At 39.4% G+C, this 6,734-nt stretch overlaps 1 long non-coding RNA gene across 2 annotated transcripts; it reads left to right on the top strand.

The window, feature by feature from the left end:
• The first annotated feature begins 504 nt into the window (after nt 1-504).
• LOC125725102 (uncharacterized) lies at nt 505-3,668 on the top strand. 2 transcript variants are annotated; one of them, XR_007387332.1, is made up of 5 exons: nt 505-702; nt 1,499-1,564; nt 2,054-2,095; nt 2,407-2,534; nt 2,723-3,668. It is a non-coding gene; the product is annotated as an uncharacterized LOC125725102 (long non-coding RNA). The 2 variants fall into 2 exon arrangements; XR_007387331.1 differs by having other exon boundaries at nt 2,054-2,534.
• Nucleotides 3,669-6,734: the final 3,066 nt, after the last annotated feature.

The following is a 6,734-nucleotide window of genomic DNA, read 5'->3' as shown; positions in this document are numbered from 1 at the left end:
TTTGCATTACTTTAAACGACAACTTTACCTGTTACTTACCAGAGTCGCCTATATCTTAGCGGAATGACAGCAGGCAGAAGGCGGCGCGTTTTCAGTAAGATACCGTGTTAAACTTATTTGCAGACACTTTTAACATAAACATTGGCAGCCATTAACTCATAGGTGGCAGTAAAGCTGAAATGACTCTTTCTGTGTTAAAAAAATGCAACACTGTCATTTTGATACTTTTTTTGTTTGTCTTTTACTTCCTCCCATTTGTCTGTCTCTGGTTATTGACGTTTAGGAGAGTGCCAAACACATTAACGATGCACATTTTTCAAATAAAGACAGACACAACACTAAAGAGATGAGAAAGACACAGTTGAATATGTAACATGCGTTTTATGCAGAAAAATAGTGTAGTTAAAACCATCTGGGATTTAAGAGGTTAAACTCAATTGGCTTGAGTGAAGCCACGCCCTCTCATAAGTGAAGAACAGGAATATTCCGGTTTTTCCAGGTTGCCTGAAAAAATTTAGTCACGTAGTTTTCTTAGACGGTGTATTACAAAGAGCAAAAAGTTTTTTCTTTTGGAGATACACCGAAATATTAAAGAAATATTCAGAGAGCGAGACAACATTGGTTGTGATGGCTGAACGTTTTTTCCTGCTACTAGTCACCCATGAGGCACGGAGCAGCCGCGTGAGCACATTTTGACCAGAGGTACATTTTCCTTATTCGCTAAACGTGTGTGCAGTAAAGAGGCACAATTTAGTAATTTGGTTTAGAAATATGTGTATTTTGAGTTCATTATATAATTCAATACATTTCGGTATTGAAGTGAATGTACAATTCTTTATGCTGTAAAAGAAAGGTAACTAATACTTATCTCTCCGGAGTACCTGTTAAAGAAAGGTTATTTGTTGATTAGCCCACTTAAAAAAAAAATTGGTTCTCGTACTTGTTTGTAGATTTGCATTTTGTAAATTCCTCGTGTTTCAACATGTTTTAATACACGTTCTTTCTAGATATATATTTTAAAATCTTGGTTGTTCATTTAGAATGGAAATGACAAACAGAATATTGGTTTCAAATAGTATCATTTTTATATTCACGAATGAAACATCAGCATAAAGTATCCAAATCCATGGTTAGGAAGGCATTTATGAGATGCACATGGATCAAGGAATTTACATTCTTGTACTTTCTTACATTTAATATATTTGAAATGCAACAAACTGGAAGAACTGAGGAGGCGTACTAAGTAGGTCTGCTCTCTTCGGTATGTATTTTCAAATATGTATTTTCTTACATATTTGAAAGTTCAAACAATCAATCAAATAAAAAAAAAAATCACTCCCCCCCCGATCCACCCCCTCCAAAAAAAAGGACATTATGTGTAAAAGTATTTTCTTTGATATAGTGTCATATATTTGATTAATTATAACTGTAATGATTAGACAGAGTGACTGATATAGTAAATATTGTAGTGTATTATAATACCTGTTTGCTTACGCAGGTCAGGTCCTTTTAGCGGGAACCTAAACTTCCTGGAGCTGCATTCGAATATCGTTGGATGTTGATGGTGAGTCACCCAAGGAACTAAACCGATTCTTGTGTTGACAACTCATATTCATTTAACTACCGGATTTGTGGTAGGACTGTTAAATTGTTTTATGCAGTTTACGTAACTAATTTGTATTTCATTTAAGTTGTTATATACTTACCCTTTCTTCACCTGAGTGGAGTTGGACTAAGAAGGGTAATCAAAAAACATATTGGAACTGGTGAACCTAAATCTAAAAACATCCCTAAGTGTAATCTACGGCCAATTACAATTTAATCTTGACGTAATTGGTTATTGATTCTAAATTTAGCTATGAAAGTCTAAACATACAGTAACTAAACCTAAAATAGGGTAAATTGGTTAAAGAGGAATTTAAATCTAGTTTTAATCAGAGAAACTAAGGGTATAAAACTTAAGCTCACAGATTCAGTTAATGTGTATTTTATGTTTGGTTGTGCATTTTATTTTCTGTGTATGTCTTTCCATTTTTCATCCCTATCCATAAAGCTGGAACTGGCGTGAACAGGAAGTTGGGGGAGGCACTCAATGGTAGGGCGTCACTGCACTTACTCAGTACTTCCTCTACAGCTCTCTGTGTAGAAAAATTGAGTTTTCAGTTACCATGGCATTCACAAGGTCCAAGGAGGACGACACTAATTCAGTATACCCCAGCTTTATCCATGCAAAACACCAAGACAAGCTTAAGCTACAGAATGGTAACAGAGATGGGACAGGACAAGGATTCACTATTGTGAATAGCACATCTTTACCTCAACCACTTTGACCAACTCGACCAGGTCAATTTGGCGTGACTCCACAGGCTGGGGGATCTCAAGACTGCTCTGCTTTGCATCCTCCAGTAAAGGCTCAACTGCGAGAAAGCATGGATTTGCCAGGTCAAGCGTCTGAGCCTGAGGAACTGAGAGATGATCTACTAGTGTGATTTATGCTGATGGAATTTACCTCTGGATCGCTTCTTTTGTAGCAGGTACATGAACCAGTTGAAAATCTTCACAAATCGATTTACTGCTTTAAGCTGCGGCGCTTTATCACAGCTACTAGCTGGCAGTGTCTTTGGAGTGAAGCCCTAGAGTGTTGGTTTAACATGCATCAGTTAAGCAAACCAATCCCATACATCCATCCATCCATCCATCTTTTGTTACTGTAATTTTATAGGAAGGGTAAATACCAGTGACCTCAGCAGACCAGCTAATCATCCACATCCCACCAGTTTGCAAGTGGACCAACCTTTGTGAAGAACTTGTGGCCACGGATATTCTGCGATGACGGGCGATCCCGTGGGTCGATTTGAAATATTTTGCCCATCAGTTTCCCAGCTTCAATACCGAGGTTCTGGGGTAGAATAAATTTAGCTTCTTTGATGTTCTTTATCATTTCACAGCGATCGTCGTGATCGAATGGGATTTCCCCAACCAGAAGCTGGTACCTGTAGTAAGAAAGGCAGCAAAGGTGTTTGAGGTCTTTCACATTTGACATAAAAATGCTGTGCTTCCAAAAGAGCAATTCCTCTCAACTGTGTGCCAGTATTCATTTTTCTTTTCTATTTCAAGTAGAAAAAAAAACATATTTATGTATGTTAGACACATGTCTTCTTAAAATGTTAGACAGATTTTATTAGCCATGCTGATCTTTGGCCGGGAGGAGGGTTGATAGGGTATACGTACATGACACAGCCCAGTGCCCAGACTTCTGCTTCTGTTCCATGGCCCTCCCGTTTCCACACTTCTGGAGCCATGTAGACTGGAGTACCACACACTTTTCTACAACACACACAAATGGAAAACGTTAAGCGCACATGTGCTTTAGTTTGCTGTATAAACAAATTTGAAAGCTTAGCCAGGAATTCTGCAAAAAACACCTACTTCTCCCTCGGCTCCAGCTTGACCGCCAGTCCAAAATCTCCAATTTTCAGTTCCATTTTGTCATTCACAAATAAATTTTCTGAAAGACAAACGAATTTGCATTAAGGATAGACTCAAATACTTTGCCAAACTGCAGACTTTACCAAATTGATAAATTAACACTACACAGAAATCCAGACGAGCTACACTCGCAATGCCATGTGAAATGCCAGCATTATTAAACAGAGAATTGAGTAAAGCGTGAGTGCATGTACACATACCGTGTAGGTGAACTTGCTAAGACATTGCAACAAAACACGGATAAAAACTTTCATTACAAGCAACTTCATTGAAGAAAAAAAAACCCATCTCCGTTATGTACACCAAACATTCAGTTTCGGTAATGCAGTAACACATGCTCAGGAATAAAGACTTTTATGTAGTGTGCAGTGACTATCACATCATATGTTACTGCGGCTCTTTAGGCACTCAGCTATCGGTCTCACTTTGTCATACAGAACAGGGATTCATTTTCTGGTGAAAAACTTCCTATGTGGTATGTGATACCTCAGCTCCAAGATGTGGAGCAGTTATCTATTACACCGTAAGGCTGGATATTTTTACAAATAAAGGTGGCAATGGTGTCGGTTATTGCCTTAGAACGAGCTGTTAGCTGGCAGGGTGTGAAAATTAGGGCGTTTATTTTTTTTTAAGAGTTTTGTGTTATTTGAAAGCATTGTGAAATGTAAAAAAAAAAACAGTAATGATATGATGAAAATGGGAATACTGACGTTGACAATGCCAATATAATATTTTGGTATGTTAAGGCATGTTTGTTCTCTGCTTTAAAGAAAGGGGGATGTGTTGATATGTAGTGCAGTACTTTTGGTGACCAGCAGAGAGACCTGGAGGGTTGGGAGGAGGTAAAGACAAGGGGTAGGGAGACCGACGGCACAGAGCAGGTTGTGGGTTTGCATGGAAGATGTTGGTGGTTAAATAAAAGTTCATTGTTCATGAAACAAGGTCTCTTCAATGACATATGAACAACACAATGTATCTCTTCCTTCTCATGATAATCTGACTCGCCAAACATGCCTCCAGCTCGCGTGATGTGGCCGAGGGACTTGAGGAGAATTATACACTGACAGCAGTGGAGATGAGAGCGCACTTGAAATTATCAGGTAAGAGAGGGTTAATCGAGCAAAATGTACAATTATTGGTCAGATAATGTCGGTCAAATTTCTAAATAATTATGGCGTACGAATAATGATATATCCGTAAATCGTATTTTACCGATTTAAAGATGTTCATTATTCATTGTATTGTCACGCCCCCCTCGGGAGAATGCAGCGGCAGCAGCCACACCTGAGTTACGTCAACTCCCTGTTTAGTTCTGCTTGGCGCTGCATTATATGCAAGGTACTGTTGAGGGTTTTCATAAGAAGTACAGGGCGGTCTTCCTCCTGTCTACCCCGATCCGGTCCATCCGCCTGCTTTGCTGCCATTCCATCCCATCCCATCCTGATCCTCCCGGACCTCTTCCTTGTACTTGTCCTTCGTCTCGCATGCCACCTGTAGAACTGGCTTTTGGACTCGATTGTACTTGCTGATTCCAGTTCTGTTTGCGTGTTCCCAACAATAAACCCCGTACAGTACGTTGCCTTCTGTGTCTCTACCATCCTCTGGGGTTGCATGTTGTGCAGTACTGTAGTAGCTTGGATTCAACCATTAGATGGCAGTAGTAGCATATAGTTGGAGGGAAGTAGAAGAAGGCAAGAGAGGGAAGTTGAGTGTTTATGCGTTGTTCCCGGAGCTGATAAGTTAATAAATATTGAACCTCTTGCCATCCCCAAATGTGTCTCGGCTGACTCTCAATATATCAAAAGTACATACCGTCTATTTATTTATGTCTGCCCTTCAAACCGCTAGATTCCTTCACTAAGCAGGAAGTTTGTCACGACAGCTGACACCAAATCTCCTGCTGAGCTGGTTCAGACAGAACTATCCTCAATTCACCACGAGGGGGCGCCAACGCAGCAGCTTAGTTCTATTGTTTCTCTTTTTCAAAGACAGTTTTTCTCTTCACAAAAGGACAACTTAACTGAATAATGCACTTTCATAGTAATTGTTTTTAATCCGTGTTAATGTTCTGAACAATGACTACTAAAGGTTCTGTAAGGTTGTCCCACATACTATGGATTTTAAGTTTTTTATCAAGGTGTTAAAATGTACCATCTATTTTCTGCTGAAAGTTGCCAGTCCTGTGTTTTATGTCTAGCAATTTGTACAGTTTCTTCAGTATGGCGCATAAACACATGCCATCATCTATAGTATGAGAATCTCCTCCAGAACTCTGCATTTCCTCAAGATTTTTTCTCATGAACCTTAATTTGCCAAGCATGTATTGACTGGGCACAGTACAGTGGTGCAATTTCTGACAATGAAAGAACATCATGGACCCCTACTCCCCATTCCTTAACCCGATCGAGGGGCTCTGCTCAGCATGGAGTTAGAAGGCTTACGATCGCCAGCCACATGCTCAGATGACCCTGCTGGCTGACATGGATGCAGCATGTGAGGACATTACAGCAGATGCCTGCAGAGGCAGGTAAGACATTAGAAAAGATTCCTTTTTTTCTTATGTTTTATTCTTTCTGTTTTTTCTTATGTACAAATACATAAGTGCACATTAGGATGCTTTTTCACTATTACGTAAGTTCCCATGTGAACAGCCAATCAGATCAGCCTGATGTGTGTCTCTCTGTTTCCTCTCTGTTTCCTGCCCTTTCATCCCGACCATGACCATGATCTCTCACTTAGCAGCAGAGCAGTTTATTCTAAACAGTGGAACCGCAAAGATGTTCAGACTCTTTGGTCTTCTCATTTTCATTAGTAGGGTTCTATACTATTAAATCATATTTTGTGGGGATTTTTATATATCCTGTACGATGTGATTAGTGTAATAAGTATTTGGCCATTTAATCTTCATCATATGTAATGGGTATTCTGATTATTATTATGATATTTATTTATTTGCTTGTTTGTTTGTTTGTTTGTTTATTCATTTGTGTTTCTCTCTTTTTCCAGACACTTCACTGATGTTGAATGTTGTTCAGCCCAGATACCTGATGAGGGTCCAGCATGGAGACAGTGTGACCCTGACATGCTTCCGTCCAGAAGATATTTCTTTTGCAGTTTGGTTTTAGCAAGCTGCTGGTCAGAAGCCCCAGCTCATGGCGAAAGCACTTCTCTACGTACCTGGTGAATTTTACAAGGAATATAAAAACATAAAACGTTACTCCTTACTGAATGCAGAGGGGAGTTTT

The sequence above is a fragment of the Brienomyrus brachyistius genome, unplaced genomic scaffold (assembly GCF_023856365.1).
Source record: "Brienomyrus brachyistius isolate T26 unplaced genomic scaffold, BBRACH_0.4 scaffold60, whole genome shotgun sequence".
In the NCBI taxonomy this organism is placed as follows: Eukaryota; Metazoa; Chordata; class Actinopteri; order Osteoglossiformes; family Mormyridae; genus Brienomyrus; species Brienomyrus brachyistius.
The sequence above is the reverse complement of the archived record's forward strand: the minus strand, read 5'-3'. Positions and strand labels throughout refer to the sequence as shown.